Genomic DNA, 21,482 nt, shown 5'->3' with positions numbered 1-21,482 from the left:
AGATATTCAATGATGCTTTATGTATGCTGTACGTCGCTCGTCGTCTTCGCCAATGAATCTGCTCTTCAGAGAAAACTCAAAATTCCTTAACCTAAGGCACAATATATAGGTACTAATATAGTGTTAACTTAGTGCCACGTTCCAAGATTCTTGTTGCGAAGTCTTCTTGACATTAGATCCAGTATAATATCAACAAGAATCTTGGAACTTTAGATTGATTTGTACAAAAATAGAACTATGACCTCCCGCACTTGAGGTGTGCACGCTATCATTAGCTCAATTAGTTAAATGATAAGTTGCGAATATAATAAATGGATAAATGAACAAATTTAACCTTACCGAAATGTAGTGTTGATAGGCTGTATGTTGTTAGTTGTAAAGTAATAAATAATAAAGGCATTAATACGGACAAAGTATATAAACAATAATAGGGAATAAATACAGTAACACTGCAAGCCAACAACGGTATCATCAGCTCAACAGTCGGTGCTTCAGTACTAAGGCGATTTCAAATTCTGTGACATGTTTAAGATATGTATAAACATCGAAACTGAGGTTATGGACACACATGGTATTGGTTCCCTGATATCTTACTTAATATTTTTGGGTTTAACACCACCGTTTGAGGAGTTATGTCCATCTTTTTTAACAAATGTCCTCCTTGGAAAAAACTGTTCCCAATGAAAATTAAATTTTCCTGAATGAAAACTACTTTTCCTCGTGGGAAATTTTCATTGCCTCAAGTGAAAAAGTGTTCCCTTCAGAAAATGTCTTGCAATATTTTCCCAAGAGGAAATTCATTGCTTCACAATTTCCGTTTAGGAAATCTGGTACATTAAGAATTCCTTTGGGGAAATTTTAAACAACTATTTTCTCAAAGTAAATGTCTTGTATATCATATTTTCTCACAGGAAATGTTTTGTACATCATATTTCCTCTAAGGAAATTTAAAGGTATCAAATTTTTCCTAAGGCAATTGTACAGTATCAACTTCCTCTAAGGACATTTCATTGCATACATTTCCTTTTCAGTAAATTACAAAAAAAAATATTTTCCTTTAAGAAAACTTACAAACTGAAAGGAAATTTGATTATGAACAGATCTTTTGGGAACATTGGTATGACATTAGGTGTATTATTTTTAAATGAAAATAAGTTTACCAACTTTCGTTTCTACTTCATGAGAGACTAATAGGGTCAACTAAAATTCTCCTAAAAAAGTTTCCTTACAGCAAATGTATTGAATTTCGTACTCCTTTTTAAAAGCAACATTAAAATCTGTATGTTTTGCCTGAGTAGGACTGCTTTCAATGAATGTTATCAATCAACACATCAATAAAAACCAGATTATTACATACAATTATCTCCTACTTCCCTTCGTAAAGCAGCGGAATATTACGACCCAATAATTCGGTTTCCGTGATAACTTTGTATATATCTGTTTACTATCAAATAAAGGAAACGGTTTTTTTTTCTTCATTTAATTAGGCCAAGAAATTGATAGCAGATTGTATAAATTGAATAATTAAACAAATAAGAAAGAAAGAAAGAAAGTAAAATGCAGAATTGATCTCATTTGTACAAACGAAGAACACGTAAATTTGATAAAACAATGAATAAATATGCAATGCATGCAATAGTCTTTAACATATTTATGAAATACATGATATATAATATCATTTTGAAGACATCTAAATATATAACATGTATGATACCTCAGAAAGTTTGTTCTTCTTTCTAAAAACAATGATATATATGTGATGTTTCATTCTACTGGCTATTTCCTATTAAAGACGTTTAAAGACTATTTCCCCTGGTAAATAGTGTTACAATAATATTATCCGAAATTGTTCATACTTTATCGGTACGAAAATGACGTACATGTAGTTGACTACATCTAGGACTTTTCTCAATCGTAAGGTAAAATACTGACATATCGAAAAAGAATCAATCCCTAACACGTATAATCATATCACTGCATATGTCTGTCGTCGTCTTCAAGTCAAATCTGTTTTTAAATCGGATTTTTAAAAATATACCAACATTATAACATAATTTGAAAACAACAATATATAATTAATGTATGGAATTGGTCTGTCGTAATAGAAAAACAAAGGATATGGGGTATCTATCCATGACACAAAATTAATACATGCACATCAGCAACAACAACAACAAAAACGCACACAAAAAGCAAAGGAACAGCGCTTGTTTTGCTATTCCTCATCTCAAAATCACAGTGAGGCCATCAAAACGGAGCTATACAAACTCTCACCTCAATGCAATTTTAAGATGGCCCCTAGCACCGGCTTGATCGGAATTCTTTGCAAAAATCATTTGAATATACTTTGTAAGACATAACACCACCTAATCGGGCTCGGTCAAAAAAGAACATTCTGAAAAGTAGTACATATTTAAAACAAAATAGTTCCTACGCATAGTTGTAAATCCTAAACTATGTAGAATATATTTTAGTAATTAAGGTATCAAATGAAAGGTGAAAGACTGGTGGTCCTTGTAGAACACACAATTTACTGATAATTTTGAATAATACAAAAATTATGAATGAATTCTAGAAACGAGGGCATAATTAGCCTGTTTCTCAGATATGAAGTGCCTGGTTTGTTGTATCCAAAATTCCGGTAACCAGTGCAGTACGGTCTGATGTATAAATACAGGGATATTGATCCCGCTTCCATAAAATTTTTTGAGGTGATAAAATTAACGTGGATAGGAATGAGGACCAAGAGTAGGTGGTGTGCGTCTTAATAAAGTTTTAGTATACAAAATGTCCTAAAATTTAGAGAACTATTTGGCAGAGAAGAGAAGAATAAGTACACCATAACTCTAAAAATACAGAAGAGCACACATATCATGCTTAGTAGTCTATTCATCTGGTTATAATCTATTGTACCAGTAATATCATTGTAGTTACCAGTATATACATGCCTTGAAATTTTAACACATACATTGTATTTACAAATAACACAAAGACAAACAAGCCTTCTCGTATATCATCTGCATATATGTGTGACAATTTTATTTTGCCAAATGGTAAACTAGTATGTTGATTTATTTAAATGTTGTCCAGTTTGGGGTTATGAAACATTTAAATGACTTGTTATAAGTGGCATAACAAGTTTTTTATCCCTTCAAATGCAACTTTTGCCGTCGACTGCGCATCGTAAAAATAGGTTGAATATAATATTTCAAATGTTAGCACATGTTGCAGACACTCCTTATTTTTATTTGTGTCCTAAAATTCGATTTATAGATTCCCGACTTTCTGTAATGATTAATTTTAACACATAAAATAGGCAAACTACTGCTTGTCTATACTTTTATTTTGGCATTACACAAGTCATGTTTCTTTGACTGTCGTGGTCGTTAAAACACTAAATCCGTGGGATGTGTTTTAGCTGATTTAGTCTCTGATGCATGATTTTTTTTATTATTATTAATTGTTTTTGGCTTTAACTAGCTTTCAAATAATTTTACCTGTTAATACCATTTGTCATCCATTTTTGTTATTTAATGTTAACTTATTTAGTGCTATATCTCGTGTCACTATTTTTAATATATACAACCCTTGATAAGTGTTTGGTATGACGATAAATTCTCTTTTCTGTTCTCGAAACATGAACAACAAATTTATTTATTTTGTAATAGATATTTCCGTACTCCATGTATACCTTACAACAAAATTATTTCTATTTACCTGTGTACGTTATTTTTTTGGCGGCATTTTGTTTAAGGTTATGGTTGTCTTTCTTATATTGTTTAACATCTCACCCCTTTTTTATCTTAATTTTGTATTTACATTGTGTCATAGGTCAAATTTAATCGTTCAGTGCATGTTCACTTGTTTTAGTTAATATGTCTTTTGATTGAGTTAAGCCATTTCAAATGATATTTTATAGTGTGTTGTGATGTTACACTATTGTTTCAGGTTAGGGTGAATGTTTGTCTCTATTAAAACGTTTTAACCTGCTGCACATGTTTGCACCTGTCCTAAGTCAGGAACCTTATGTTCAGGGGTTGTCGTTTGTTGATGAGGTTCATAAGTGTTTCCTCGTTTCTCGTTTTTATATAGATTAGACGGTTGGTTTTCCTGTTTGAATGGTTTTACACTAGTCATTGATGGGGCCCTTTATAACTTGCTGTTCGGTGCGAGCCAAGGCTCCGTGTTGAAAGACGTACTTTGACCTAGAATGGTTAACCTTTACTAATTGTGACTCGGATGGAGAGTTGTCTCATTGGCACTCATACCACATCTTCTTATAGCTAAAACCTCTTTGTTCTTACAGTGCTCTAATGTAAAGGTGTGCTTTTAATACCTCAAATATTCTGCACATTTAAAATGCTCTCTTAACTTACAAATACAACTAAGTAGATCAATTCACAACTTTCTGTAACTTTATCGTCTCTAAATATGAAATTAAACTAAGGTTGAAAAAGTAGAAGGGACGGTAGAAAGACTCCTTTTTAAAAATTGGAACATTTTTTTTTTGTTCAGTGTAATTCCTAAATCAATCTCAAAGCTAATTAAAACTAGATAACGGTTTTTTTGTAATTTCTGTTAAAGAGAGGAAGTTATCAAAGGCGGTATATTCAAACTAATAAGTCAATGACAAAGTGACGTCTTGGCCCAAAAAAAAAAACCGAAAAAAGACAAAAAGACCAACAACGGCCCACTAGTATTCTAATCACGACATAAAAAAATTAAAACTGAGCAACACAAATCCCACTTAAACCAGGGCTCTAAATGTTTGCACTATGACTTAAATTTTGCATAAGTGCTATATGTTTTTATTTGTGCTTAATTTTTAGCTGTGCTTAAGTTTTAGTTGTGCATGAATTTTTTACGTTATGCTTCAGTTTTGACATGTTTAGATGTGTAGTTTAGTAATATTTTGCATGTATTTCAATATGCCTGTGCTAATTCTATGCATTTGAAATAATGTGCTGCTTATAAATCGTATCTGCATGTTCTGTGTTTTAATGTTATGTACATATTATTTATATTCGATAAAAAAATCTCAAGAGCTTATGTTTGTATTGTTATATGTGAACCGAACAAAATAAAACTTTCGTATTTGAATTCGTATACGAGAAACACCTATAAACCACCCCAATAAACGAAAACCACTAAACAAGTTTACAATAAAACTTAGCCATTCAGGTATATAAAATCTATTCAAATGTATTCTTAAATTTAAAATATTATATGACTTTAACATCTTTATTTGTATAATAGTAGATAATACACCTGTTTGTGTAATTTAAAATGACATATATTTTATAAGTGTTACACCAGGAAGTTAAGTGTGAACATTGAAAAGGAAATACGTATAGAAATGTCGTTTGCTTATTTCTGTGTAATTTTCATACATTTTGCTGTTTACAGTGAGTACGCATTAGATAAGAACAGGAAAGTAATATAGAATATTAATATTGATATATAAACTGATCAATTCTCATCTTTTTATATATGAAAAATTGGGTTTCTGCTAATATGTGCAAATGTTCAAGTTCATATCAGTTAGAAACATGTGCAGATATGGCGTTTACCACAACAAGAAATGGAAATGTTTGCGCTCAAACTGGTAGTTGTCTCATTGGCACTCATATCACATCTGCTTATATTTACTTATACCTGTCTTGAATTTGCAAGATACTGTTATCTTTTACTAAAGGCATTTCTGTGGTTTAAGATAAATATAAGCAGCAAATCTGCATGATATTTCTTTTTGGGAAATGGGTGTAAACCATAATTATGAACTGATAATCCATATGCCTTCTTTTCTATCGAAAGACATATTCGTGAATGTCAAAGCTATTAATTATCATAGTGAAATGGGATGATAACCACTAAAAAAATATATATATTTTCAAACATATTTTGAACTGAATTCCTTTGTCAATAATTCTAGGTAAAACATTTGGATTCATATGCCAATCACTTATTTCTTCAACTTAAGTATTTTTAATGGGATATCCTTCTGACAAGGAAACACCATTTTATAACTTAAACAAATATGATTATGTTCCTGAAAATTATAGATGCAAGGATAAATATTAAATACTATGGAAACTCATTCTAACTATTATTATTAGAATGCTAACACCTAATGATATTGAAGTTACCAACTATCTGTGAATTGTAAAATATGTAAACTGAAATACGAATTTCACGAATCCATCGTAATCTGGAAAAAAAGTAAGCTACAGCTGGAGGCAGACCAAGCATTACGTAAAATAAACGCAAGTTAACGCCGCGTGCACATATTTCGTTAGTTAACTTCAATTTTCGCGTTTACTATAATTACGTTAACACGGTCAAATGGAAATGTCTACCCGAGTAAACGGGCGTTTACTTTGTGTCCGTTTAGTCAGTAGTAAACGGGCGTTTACTTCAGATTTCACAAGTTTATTTTTACGTGCACTTAAAAGTAAACGGGCGTTTACTACAGATTTCACAAGTGTATGTTTACGTGCACTTGAAAGTAAACGCGGGTTTACTTTTCGCGTTAACTGATTGTGTAAATTAAGAAATAAACTTCGTGTTCATTTGTACATTTATTTTATTAAAACGACTTTTATCTTAATATTTTACGTATATGTGTTTCAAACCAGAACAATTCAAAAACACTTTTAATTCGAAATATTTACTTTTATTAATTACAAAAAATCAGTACCAATAACTTTACTGAGTAGCAGATTTTCTATATTTTCTTTTCAAAAGTTACATGTGCAAATATCGAGGCGGATAGAAAGGTTATCCAACACATCGGAAAAATATTTTTATATGATGGGATATAAACATCATGGTTTACGTTGCTTCGTTCCCCATTATTAAACGTCTTTTCCTAAATATAACTCTATGCATTTAATACATGGAATTTTAATCGCAATTCACCCTGTTTGCCTTGGATTTACATGATTTAAGATTCTGATTTGCCAAATGTTCAAACGAAAATTATACAGTGTATATAAGGAGATTAATAAAGTGTTGTATAAGTATGTACATTTGTACCATCTCGTCAATTTAGACAGGCTTATCCATAACTATTATAAATGATATCTGGGACGTCCGAAACATATACTCGATCTGAACATGAATGAAATATTTGCACCTGGACGTTAGGCTACAAACAAAATCAATCAACCTAAATAATGACATAATACATAACAGTATACTATTCCAAGAAGAGAACTTCTCATACTTTTCATTATAAAGTATATGAATCAGTCATGTGAGTGTTGGATGATGCCGTTAAATAGTTTTGTTTAAAATACAAACCATCACGAACTACTGACTTTAGTGACGGTCCATAATTATGGATACAGAGAGGAAATGATGGCACTCTAAATTGATGTGGACAAAATTTTGTAGTCATTGTGTTCTAAATTGCTGTCATCTTTATTATAGAATCTGTCCTGACATAAAAATATTACTGATTTACTATGCGAGTATAAGATTAAAATAATAAAGTGCAAATATGGTCAGTTTTGTTTAATGCGGTCACATAATTTTGTTATCCGAGTCAGTCTGAGATATCAAAACTACTGAAATTTGTTTACAATTCAATATTTTGAATAAAAAGAGGACATGCTGGCACTCTTATTTGATGCGGAAAAATTTTTGTAGTCATTGTGTTTCAATATTGCTGTCATTTGCATTATATAATCCCTCCTGACATAAAAATATTACTGATTTACTATGCGACTATAAGATTAAAATAATAAAGTGCAAATATGGTCAGTTTTGGTTGATGCGGACAAATAATTTTGTTATACGAGTCAGTCTGAGATATCAAAACTACTGACATTTGATCACGATTCAATATTTGAATAAAAAGAGGACATGCTGGTACTCTAAATTGATGCAGAAAAAATTTTGTAGTGATTGTGTTCCATTATTGCTGTCATTTGTAGAATATAGTCCCTCCTGACATAAGAATATTACTGATTTACTATGCGGCTATATAGATTTACATAATAAAGAGCAAATATGGTCAGTTTTGGTTGATGCGGTCAAATAATTTTGTTATATGAGGCATCCTGAGGTATCAAAACTACTGAAATTTGTTCACGATTCAATATTTTGCATAGAAAGAGGACATGTTGGTACTCTAAATTGATGCGGAAAATGTTTTGTAGTCATTGTGTTCCAATTTTGCTGACATCTTTATTATACAATTTGTCCTGACATAAAAATATTACTGATTTACTACGCGACTATAAGATTTACATAATAAAGAGGAAATATGGTCAGTTTTGGTTGATGCTGACAGATAATTTTGTTATATGAGTGTCAGTCTGAAGTATAAAAACTAATGATATTTGTTTACGATTCAATATTTCGATTTTATTTGTATAATATAAATATTACTGATTTACTATGTGACTATAAGATTTACATAATAAAGTGCTAACATGGTCAGTTTTGGTTGATGTGGACAAAAATTTTTTTTTAAACGAGTCAGTCTGAGGTGTGAAAACTACTGATATTTGTTTACGATTCAATATTTTGAATAAAAAGAGGACATGCTGGCACTCTAAATTGATGCGAACAAAATTTTGTAGTCATTGTGTTCCAATATTGCTGTCATTTGTATTATAAAGTTCATCCTGACATCAAAATATAACTCATTTACTATGAGGCTATGTAGATTTGCATGAAAAAGTGCAAATATGGTCAGTTTTGGTTAATGCGGTCACATAATTTTGATATACGAGTCATTCTGAGATATCAAAACTACTGAAATTTGTTTACAATTCAACATTTTGAATCAAAAGAGGACATGCTGGCCCTCTTAATTGATGCGGAAATTTTTTTTTAGTCATTGTGTTTCAATATTGCTGTCATTTGTATTATATAATCCCTCCTGACAGAAAAATATTACTGATTTACTATGCGACTACATAGATTTACATAATAAAGAGCAAATATGGTCAGTTTTGGTTGATGCGGTCAAATAATTTTGTTAGATGAGGCATCCTGAGGAATAAAAACTACTGAAATTTGTTCACGATTCAATATTTTGAATAAATAAAGGACATACTGTACTCTAAATTGATGCGGAAAATGTTTTGTAGTCATTGTGTTCCAATATTGCTGTCATTTGTATAATATAGTCCCTCCTGACATAAAAATATTACTGATTTAATATGCGGCTATATAGATTTACATAATAAAGAGCAAATATGGTCAGTTTTGGTTGATGCGGTCAAATAATTTTGTTATATGAGGCATCCTGAGGTATCAAAACTACTGAAATTTGTTCACGATTCAATATTTTGAATAAAAAGAGGACATGCTGGTACTCTAAATTGATGCGGAAAAATTTGTAGTCATTGTGTTCCAAAATTGCTGTCATTTGTATAATATAGTCCCTCCTGACATAAAAATATTACTGATTTAATATGCGGCTATATAGATTTACATAATAAAGAGCAAATATGGTCAGTTTTGGTTGATGCGGTCAAATAATTTTGTTATATGAGGCATCCTGAGGTATCAAAACTACTGAAATTTGTTCACGATTCAATATTTTGAATAAAAAGAGGACATGCTGGTACTCTAAATTGATGCGGAAAAATTTGTAGTCATTGTGTTCCAAAATTGCTGTCATTTGTATAATATAGTCCCTCCTGACATAAAAATATTACTGATTTACTATGCGGCTATATAGATTTACATTATAAAGAGCAAATATGGTCAGTTTTGGTTGATGCGGTCAAATTATTTTGTTATATGAGGCATCCTGAGGTATCAAAACTACTGAAATTTCTTCACGATTCAATATTTGGAATAAAAAGAGGACATGCTGGTACTCTAAATTGATGCGGAAAAATTTGTAGTCATTGTGTTCCAATATTGCTGTCATTTGTATAATATAGTCCCTCCTGACATAAAAATATTACTGATTTACTATGCGACTATAAGATTTACATAATGAAGTGCAAACATGGTCAGTTTTGGTTGATGCGGGCAAAAAAATTTTGTTATACTAGTCAGTCTGAGGTGTGAAAACTACTGACATTTGTTTACGATTCGATATTTTGAATCAATATGAGACATGCTGGTACTCTCAATTGATGCAGAAAATGTTTTGTAGTCATTGTGTTCCAATATTGCTGTCATTTGTATAATATACTCCCTCCTAACATAAAAATATTACTGATTTACTATGCGACTATAAGATTTACATAATAAAGTGCAAACATGGTCAGTTTTGGTTGATGCGGTCAAATAATTTTGTTATATGAGGCATCCTGAGGTATCAAAACTACTAAAAAAGTTTTAACAATTCAATATTTTGAATAAAAAGAGGACATGCTGGCACTCTTAATTGATGCGGAAAAATTGTTTTAGTCATTGTGTTCCATTATTGCTGTTATTTGTATAATATAGTGCCTCCTGACATAAAAATAATACTGATTTACTATGCAGCGAAAAAAAAATTACATAATAAAGAGCAAATATGGTCAGTTTTGGTTGATACGGTCAAATAATTTTGTCATTCTGAGGCATCCTGAGGTATCAAAACTACTGAAATTTGTTCACGATTCAATATTTTGAATAAATAGAGGACATGCTGGTACTCTAACATGTTTAAATTGATGCAGAAAATTTTTTGTAGTCATTGTGTTCCATTCTTGCTATCATTTGTAGAATATAGTCCCTCCTGACCTAAGAATATTACTGATTTACATATACATACGGCTATATATATTTACATAATAAAGATCAAATATGGTCAGTTTTGGTTGATGCGGTCAAATAATTTTGTTATATGAGGCATCCTGAGGTATCAAAACTACTGAAATTTGTTCACGATTCAATATTTTGAATAAAAAGAGGACATGCTGGTACTCTAAATTGATGCGGAATATAGTCCCTCCTGACATAAAAATATTACTGATTTACTATGCGACTATAATAATTTTGTTATACGAGTCAGTCTGAGGTGTGAAAACTACTGATATTTGTTTACGATTCAATATTTTGAATAAAAAGAGGACATGCTGGCACTCTAAATTGATGCGAACAAAATTTTGTAGTCATTGTGATCCAATATTGCTATCATTTGTATTATAAAGTTCATCCTGACATCAAAATATAACTCATTTACTATGGTGCTATATAGATTTGCATGTTAAGTGCAAAATTTTAATATGGTCAGTTTTGTTTGATGCGGTCACATAATTTTGTTATCCGAGTCAGTCTGAGATATCAAAACTACTGAAATTTGTTCACGATTCAATATTTTGAATAAAAAGAGGACATGCTGGTACTCTAAATTGATGCGGAATATAGTCCCTCCTGACATAAAAATATTACTGATTTACTATGCGACTATAATAATTTTGTTATACGAGTCAGTCTGAGGTGTGAAAACTACTGATATTTGTTTACGATTCAATATTTTGAATAAAAAGAGGACATGCTGGCACTCTAAATTGATGCGAACAAAATTTTGTAGTCATTGTGATCCAATATTGCTGTCATTTGTATTAGTTCATCCTGACATTAAAATATAACTCATTTACTATGCGACTATATAGATTTGCATGTTAAGTGCAAAATTTTAATATGGTCAGTTTTGTTTGATGCGGTCACATAATTTTGTTATCCGAGTCAGTCTGAGATATCAAAACTACTGAAATTTGTTTACATTTCAATATTTTGAATAAAAAGAGGACATGCTGGCACTCTTAATTGATGCGGAAAAATTTTTGTAGTCATTGTGTTTCAATATTGCTGTCATTTGTATTATATAATCCCTCCTGACATAAACATATTACTGTGTGACTATGCGACTATAAGATTAAAATAATAAAGTGCAAATATGGTCAGTTTTGGTTGATGCGGACAAATAACTTTGTTATACGAGTCAGTCTGAGATATCAAAACTACTGACATTTGTTCACGATTCAATATTTGAATAAAAAGAGGACATGCTGGTCCTCTAAATTGATGCAGAAATTTTTTTTGTAGTCATTGTGTTTCATTTTTGCTGTCATTTGTAGAATATAGTCCCTCCTGACATAAGAATATTACTGATTTACTATGCGGCTATATAGATTTACATAATAAAGATCAAATATGGTCAGTTTTGGTTGATGCGGTCAAATAATTTTGTTATATGAGGCATCCTGAGGTATCAAAACTACTGAAATTTGTTCACGATTCAATATTTTGAATAAAAAGAGGACATGCTGGTACTCTAAATTGATGCGGAATATAGTCCCTCCTGACATAAAAATATTACTGATTTACTATGCGACTATAATAATTTTGTTATACGAGTCAGTCTGAGGTGTGAAAACTACTGATATTTGTTTACGATTCAATATTTTGAATAAAAAGAGAACATGCTGGCACTTTAAATTGATGCGAACAAAATTTTGTAGTCATTGTGATCCAATATTGCTATCATTTGTATTATAAAGTTCATCCTGACATCAAAATATAACTCATTTACTATGGTGCTATATAGATTTGCATGTTAAGTGCAAAATTTTAATATGGTCAGTTTTGTTTGATGCGGTCACATAATTTTGTTATCCGAGTCAGTCTGAGATATCAAAACTACTGAAATTTGTTTACAATTCAATATTTTGAATAAAAAGAGGACATGCTGGCACTCTTAATTGATGCGGAAAAATTTTTGTAGTCACTGTGTTTCAATATTGCTGTCATTTGTATTATATAATCCCTCCTGACATAAAAATATTACTGATTTACTATGCGACTATAAGATTAAAATAATAAAGTGCAAATATGGTCAGTTTTGGTTGATGCGGTCGAATAATTTTGTTATACGAGGCATTCTGAGGTATCAAAACTACTGAAATTTGTTTACGATTCAATATTTGGAATAAAAAGAGGACATGCTGGCACTCTAAATTGGTGCGAAAAAATTTTTGTAGTCATTGTGTTCCAATATTGCTACAATTTGTATTATACAATCCATCCTTACATGAAAATATTACTGATTTACTATGCGACTATAAGATTAACATAATAAGGTGCAAATATGGTCAGTTTTGGTTAATGCGGACAAATAATTTTGTTATACGAGTCAGTCTGAGGTATGAAAACTACTGATATTTGTTTACGTTTCAATATTTTGAATAAAAAGAGGACATACTAATACGCTAAATTGATGCGAACAAACTTTTGTTGTCATTGTGTTCCAATATTGCTGTCATTTGTATTATACAGTCCATCCTGACATAAAAATATAACTGATTTACTATGCAGCTATATAGATTAACTGGATATAGTGCAAATATGGTCAGTTTTGGTAAATGAGATCAAATAATTTTGTTTTAGAGTCATTCTGAGTCAGCTAGTCTGAGATGTGAAAACTGTTGAATTTTTGTGATGATTAAATTATTTAAATAAAAGAAGGAGATGCTTGAACTGTTTATTTGTGAAGAAAAAGAAATTTACTATGATTAATTTTTAATTAATTAAAGAGGTGTAATAACATTATTGATTAACTGTTATCGTCAATATGTCAATTGAAAATGACCAGTTGGTCATTTAATTTTGATGTACCTTATCATTTGATATTTAAGGTCAGTGTATCCAGGATATACGATGACAATCTGCGTTAACGCGCGTTTACTACAAACAGTAAACGTGCGTTTACTTTTGACGAAAATAGAAGACGCGCCTTGTTTCACGTTAACGCTGAAGTAAACGCGAAATTAAGCGCCCGTTTACTCTTTACAAAATTAGAAGACGCGCCGTTTTTGCGTTAACGCGGAGGTAAACGCGAAAGTAAACGCCCGTTCACTTTTTATGTCTATTGAAATTTCGGAGTTAACGCACAGTTAACGCGGTGTTCACATGAAGTGCACGCGAGTAAACGCCGCGTTAACTTTTTCCGCCCGTCTACATGTAATGCTTGGTCTGCACCCAACTGTATAATAGGTTTTCGACAAGTTCTATGTATTCCTATGGACACCATGTGTGCCCCTTTAAAAACATAAGTGGTCCTATATCGTTATGAGTAACAGTTTATTGCCACACTCTGTAAAATTCTAGCACAAGTACTTTTAAAAGAACAAAAATCACATCACGTAATGTTTCCTTAAATAATCAATAACTTTTAAATCATACTGTGAGATTCATCCCAAAGAACCTAACATAAATAAATATAATAGTAACAACAATATTGACCCTTTTTGAGTTAACTTTTAATCAATTTGACACGGGAAACTATATTCTTAAATTAACGGCAGAAGAAACTGCTTTTCGTTCCCATTTGTTTACTTTTTCCTTTTTGGACGCCGATGCGTTTACTAACTTGTTCGCTATGCCCGTGTTTGTGGCGATGTTTAAGAATTGCATGAACCTTGAAAATAAGAATCCACCTTAAGCCGACAAAACAGGTAAGCGAAAGCCAATTTTGTCATTGAAAAATAGTGTTTACAGATATGCAATTTAAAGAACTGACTATTATTTCAAAAGCAACGGTAATTAAACTTTTGGGGTTTTAAAACTATGTGATAGGTTTTGTCAAATTTATATGCAATATATTTTTTTACACCATACAGTTAAAAATCTGACATTATATTCCAATGCAATAATGACTGAGTGATTAAATTTGAAGTAATTTCATTGACATATTCGGAAATGATTCCATTGCTACAAATGGATTTCTTAATCAAAGCCGGCAAAATAGTATGTTTTCTATTCTTCCGGCGCCGGCAAAATAGCCACTGCCTTTATTTTAACACGTATGGTTCGACATCATGTCAATACGTATATCTTGACATTCAACATGGTCGTGTTTTTTATTTGATAAAACTGCTTGTGACGTCGTACTCTAAGTTTGTCTCAGTTTTAATGGTTTAGTCACGATTCTCCAAAATTTGAAAATCTGACTCACGTTTATCCAACAAGTTTCAAACAATAGATTGGTTTGGTGTTTTTTAAACAATTAAAATTGTTGTTTTTAGGAAGGTAAAGTGAGATAATATAAATTTCGATTTTTACTTTGATCAAAATATTAATCAGCTTGAAAAACATTTATATTTTAAAAAGTAAAAATATGAAATTTCGTTAAGCAATTTGTTGAAGAAATAAGTCAATTATGATAGTTTTTTATATCGACAACACGCTTACCTACATAATACTACAGTATGGTCAACGCTATGCTTGCCGTCATTTTTGTACCCAACAAGTTTGGTAGAGTTCGACTAGAGCCATGAGAGCAGAATGGTCACCAAGACATGGTAAAGACTACAAAAGGTGACAAGAGGCTTTATTGGAAATGCATCGTACCGTTATGTTCAGCACGCATTACGACACTGTCACCAAAAAAATGCTAACCACCATGCTCACACACCAAGTACCATCAGAGTAAAAACCGAGGCAGTATTGAACACCACGAGAGAACGCTGTATGAAAGAGACCACACCAATATCCACAATTTACGAGAAGGAGAGGGCCAAGTTACACAGCTTAGAGTATATGGAAGTTAATCCAGATATTGATGATGTCATCGCCAAACTGCCTACGAACTACGAGAAACGCATGTCACTTTTCAGAGCCTGCAGTGAAGAAACACTATTATTAACAATCACCCGTATAGATATTTAGGTTTATGACTCCTTCGGTAGCCATGTGTATTACGAAATTTTCAAAGTGCAATAATATCTTAACTGCAAAGATAATGAATAATAGAGATGTGCCATTTTGTATATATACCAAAGGGAAACTTTGTTCAATATTTACGAAAGCCGAGAAGGATCATTCAAAATTCAAAATTCAAAATTCATAATTCAGAATTCAAAATTCATAATTCAAAATTCAAAACTCAGAAATCCTACATTAATCTATCATAATTCCCCCTTCTTATGAAAGCCAACAAAGATTGCACTTTAATATACTACTAAAAGCTATGTTATGAAGTTTGTTAAGAACACGAACTCATCAAAACAAGGCAAATGGTCAAACCTTCAAAGAAATACAATCAACTTTGCCATTTGAAACCCTTGGTAACACAGCGTCATTGCAAGTAGCAACCTTCTTTAAGGAAACCCAAGCCCTATACTATCGTATCGTATCGAATATATATTCAATGTGCAGACACAGCTGGAATGTCGCTTCACTGAAATGGAACGTTCACAATGGAAAAATTGAAATCATCGCTTTTCCTTAAAGTTTTGGATATCAACCGACCCTCGTTGTCAATTTCTGAACTTTCTGACTTTACTGTACCTGTGGTATCTTTATTTCAGATTCATTGATATAGATTTAAATAAACGAACGCTGAGTTGTCCATCTATGTAGCGAATCAGAAGTAAAGTTTAGATAAATATCCAATTATTTCCATTTTAATTTAGAAGCTTTTGTTTAAAGTCTGTCTCATAATAATATAGAAACGGCTCTTATTATTTTTCTTTTTGACTGATGTTTAAAAATATGGTAATCATTTGGTCTTCTTCCGATTGACAGTAAAACACTTGTCAAATCAAGTCCATTTTGCTGTGCGGGACGCATAAATTTGCAATCACGCCCGGTCATATTTGGAACGTTTAATCCAATGATTCGTGTAGAAGGATTGCCACGTTCTCTGCACGCTAAGAACCTTGCAACAACAAGACCAAATTTCTGTCCTACCAAATATATCCTTATTTCCAGTGGCATTCCAAATTTTTCGCCCTTCATCCCGGTCGACCGCCTATTACAGGATAACTATTGTATTAATTGTTATTTTTCTCTCATCATAGATATGCTTGAAATATTCGCCACTGGGGGTTAAGCAAACAACAACCAGTCTCTTATTATAACCTGGTTTTCCAAGGAAAAATCTAGTTATCAAAATATGTATGTAAACAACAGACATATTTTATGAGTCCGTTATCAAATTTTATGTGTTTATATCAACAACAATTAAAAAGAGTCAAGTTTTTGACGATTTTAATTTATGTTGTTCAGGAGTCACGGTCTATGATTGAACGAAAGATGACACTTTTGTCATTAACTTGTGTTTAAATTCAATTTATACATTTAGAAAAGATGTACATATATACATTATTTGTCATGTTTGTTGTACACTTGGATTACGCAACGTCATATTTATCATATGTGATTTATATCCAACAAAATATTTAAAATTAAATATAAATATATAGTTGTATAAAATCGAATGAAGTCTTGGAATCGCCCAGAATCGATGAATATTATAGAAATTAAAAAACAAGCACAAAATTCATTCTTAATAGTTTCATATTTATAACTGTCACAAGTGCATACTTTTCTAAAAATAGACGCAAACAATAAACACTTTCTACGGTTGAACTCGTCAAGCCAGGACACTCAGTTATTGACCTAAATTTATTTGAGAATGCAGATCAGTAGCTCATAAATAATTAGTCGCCAATAAGATGGCAAGTTAGGTGCATGATATACTAGAACTGTGTTATCCTATATATATGACATATGGAAAAAAAGGTACAAAAAGCAGCAATAATAGATTGTAATAAAGTTTGTATTCCTCCCTTATAGACACTCGCATCCACAAACACTTAAGGGGCCAAGAACAGGGTTACCACACAATTAAAAAACATGAATACGCCTATATTACAATAACCAAGTGCGTAACCGTTTCAAAATACTTGATTATATATTTTATTTACAATAGTTTACATATATAACATGTATAAGATATAAAGGTAATGTACGTTGAACAGTTAAAAATCGTTCTCTCAGTCACCCAGTTTACCGCAACCATTATGTACCGATGAGGCAAATCTTATCAGGTGAATGTCGTTATAATTTTGTTCATGCATAAATGAAAACTATGTCAAATGTTAAAAATTACAAGAAAAGCTTCTGATATATTAGTAGGACAAGTGTATTTGAGAATGATCAAAAAAAATAATGTTTTGAAATTGTAAAAATAATAACATTTTAAGACCATGCAATTTCCATAATTTCCGAATTCTACAAGATCTCCCATCACAGGCGCCTAGAGGATAGGACCCTTCTTTTAAATTTCATTTTTGGAATTTATTTAAAATTGGAATACAGGGGCATCGGTGATACAAAACTCTTGTTGTTAAGTCAAACGATCATAGCAAAAAAAAAAGGTTATAAAGTGTGGAAATAAGTAAACGTACTTAAGGAATTAAAACATTTATAACTTAAATTTAAATAAAAATTAGAAAAATAAAAGGGGACATCCCCCAAGCGAATGTGACTCAAATGTGATAAGTTTGAGTCGCTAATAGATTTTGTACCCTATTTTCTATGTAAAGTTTTCTACTAATGTTTGAGAGCCAGGGGCAAAAGGGGGGCAAAACTATGTCCTCTCCCATTTTTATTTCTTTACGAAGGTGTACATAGACGTGCCGCCGGAATAACCTCAGATGCGCGGCGGAGTAGGGCGTTAATTTTATCCCTTATCAGTCTGTACATCCGTACTAATGTTGTTTACCGTGCCCGGAAATTTAGAAACGATCCTGGTAAACTTATCGATCCTTTAAATAAACTTATTCTAAAAGGTTACCAATTCAACACTGTAATTAGATCATTGAATATTGTTTTATTGGTATTAATATTGATTTTGTTATCAGTAAATTAAAAGCAAACTAAATATTATTGTTATATACATACTAGTATACACATTCATGGATCTACAATCTGTCGATACCTGTATCTTGGCATTGCACAAGGTCATGTTTTTCTCTGACTGTTTATGACGTCTTTACACTAAATCCATTGGATGTTGGATGTGTACTGATTGAAAATTTAGTCTTAGATGCATGACTTTTTTTTATTAGTTGTTAGTGGCTTTGAACTAGCTGTCAGTGACTGCGAGTACTCTCAGATCTGTACGTAATGTCTTTTTGTTGTTGGGATATACAAGTACAAATGTACCCGGCCACGTCCTCTCTGTGTAGTATTTCTATTTGTATCCATCTGATGAGTTAAGCCTTTTTCAACTGATTTTTATAGTTCGTTCTTATGTTGTAATGTTACACCACTGTCCCAGGTTAGGGGAGGGTTGGGATCTCGCTAACATGTTTAACCCCGCCACATTCTGTATGTATGTGCCTGTCTCAAGTCAGGAGCCTGTATTTCAGTGGTTGTCGTTTGTTGATGTGTTACATATTTGTTTTTCGTTCATTTTGTGTACATAAATTAGGCCGTTAGTTTTCTCGTTTGAATTGTTTTACATTTGTCATTTCGGGGCCTTTTAAATTAATTATAGCTGACTATGCGGTATGGGCTTTGTTCATTGTTGAAGGCCGTATACGGTGACCTATAGTTGTTAATTTCTGTGTCATTTGGTCTCTTGTGGAGAGTTATCTCATTGGCAATTATACCACATCTCCTTTTTTATACGTATTAATAGAATTGGCAAATTTGTAGTTTCCACAATTTAACGTATTTTGTCTCAACGAAATGTTATGAAACTTAAACACAATGCTGATTGCCACCAAACTCAGATCAAGTTTAAATTTGGCTTGCATCACTTTCACTGTTCTCGAGTTATGTCCCTTTACAAATGGAAAGATTGCTAAATTGTCGTTTCCGCACTCTCACTTTATTTGCCTCAACCAAATATTATGAAACTTACATACAATGCTTATCACAAATTCAACAATGAGCAAACCTCATACCGCATAGCAAGGCATAAAAAGCCCTGATGTATGTAGATGAAACAGAGGACTGCTTCAAATGCCATCAGTACCACTGAACCAAAATGTACACACGATACATATGCGAATAATTGACATGTTCTAGATAAGTATACAGCCAGTAGAAACATAATTTGAAGCCGGTACTCCAGAAATATATTTGCATAGGAGTATTTTAACCTAATTTTACACAAAGCTTTTTTTATCTTTATTATTCACAAAACTTCTATAGCCTGTTGTACTCGTCGTTTCATTAGGGAAATGATAACTTTATTTGGAAATTTTGTTTTTATTTCGAATCGTTTTTATTGTTTCTACCAGAACATTGTCTTGTGAATTTATAACTAATAATGTCCCTGCTAAAACAGAACCAACATTGAAAGATCAAATTTTCAGTGTTTACAGGGGAGGTAATATTTTGACACTAGATTTCGGGTTAAAGAAGTAACAGAAAAAAAGTAATAATTAATGTTCACATCAGTTTAGCAAGAAGTAATTTTCAAACGTGACCTACTGGTGCCCAATTGTTCGACTAATATATGGTATACCTGTACTGTGAATTGCTCATTGCAAGTTACTATTTTATCGCTCTAAAATGGTCCAACTATTTACTGATACATCACTGAGTGACTAAATTTAAGTGTATTCTACGGGGAAAATATAAACATTTCAGTTTTACACGAGAAACTCTACAATAAAATTTACGACAAAAGGGACGATTTTTCGTTCCCTATTTTTTATTTTTTTTTTTTTTGGACGGTGATGTTCCTTTGGCACCAACTTTCGGTATTTATATATCACAACTTGTTCGCTATTCCCGTGTCTGTTGTGACGTTTTGGATTTCAATGTACGTAACTTATGTATTACTGATAAATTATTAAGTCAGGGATTCCGTTCTTATATTCTATATCATATTACTTATATATTAATTTCCACAAATAATTTAAATATAGAAATAAGAAGATGTAGTATGATTGCCAATGAAACAACTCTCCACAAGAGACCAACTGACACAGAAATTAACAACGATAGGTCACCGTTTGGCCTTCAAAAATGAGAAAAGTACATAACGCAGATATGTCCTTAGTGTTTTGTTGTTGTGGGGATGTATAAGTACCTTGCCACGTCCACTCTGCGTTTTTGTTAGATGTATTTCTGCTTTGTATCGATCTGATGAGATAAGCTCTTTTCAACTGAAATATAGTTTGTTCTTATGTTGTACTCTTACACCACTGTCCAGGTTAGGTGAAGGTTGGCGCTCCGTCAAACTAATTTAACCCCGCCACATATTGTACATGTATGTGCTGTCCCTATAGTGAGGAGCCTGTAATTCAGTGGTTGTCGTTTGTTGCTGTATGTCATATTTATTTTCGTTCATTGTTTTTTACATAAATCAGGTCGTTAGTTTTCTCGTTTGAATTGTTTTACATTTTTCATTTCGGGGCCTTTTATAGCTGACTACTTTTAGTATATGGTATGGATTTTGCTCATTGATGGAGGCCGACCGGTGATCTATAATTGTACAATTTCTTTGTCATTCTAGTATCTTGTGGAGAGTTTTCTCATTGGCAATCATACCTCATCTTCTTATTTTTATATAATGAATGATATCCAACTTATGAAAAGAAGAAAAACATAAAAAAACATTGAAATAAGGATTGAAGTGACACTCGATATCCCCTCTCCCGGAATATTAGTGTCATTAGTGATAACAAGAATTTTTTGTCTGACATAATGTCGGCACATATCCTTTCAAATTTTTTATTGTTTGTCTGTGCACAATTATATCATTTATCTACGGTATA

At 31.9% G+C, this 21,482-nt stretch overlaps 1 protein-coding gene and 1 long non-coding RNA gene across 2 annotated transcripts in view; both read left to right on the top strand.

Annotated features, from left to right (window-relative positions):
• The window catches only part of LOC127713876 (uncharacterized), a 194,011-nt gene that overhangs the window by 112,841 nt on the left and 59,688 nt on the right, over positions 1–21,482 (top strand). The window lies entirely within an intron of this gene.
• The window catches only part of LOC127713875 (uncharacterized), a 65,895-nt gene continuing 49,747 nt past the window's right edge, over positions 5,335–21,482 (top strand). The window contains exon 1 of the mRNA XM_052219842.1: positions 5,335–5,405. The gene's annotated coding sequence lies outside the window, so the exon portion shown is untranslated. The remainder of the gene's footprint in view (positions 5,406–21,482) is intronic.

The sequence above is a fragment of the Mytilus californianus genome, unplaced genomic scaffold (genome assembly GCF_021869535.1).
Source record: "Mytilus californianus isolate M0D057914Y unplaced genomic scaffold, xbMytCali1.0.p SCAF_83, whole genome shotgun sequence".
Taxonomy (NCBI): Eukaryota; Metazoa; Mollusca; class Bivalvia; order Mytilida; family Mytilidae; genus Mytilus; species Mytilus californianus.
Note: the sequence above shows the minus strand (reverse complement) of the source record. Positions and strands in the feature narration are given on the sequence as shown.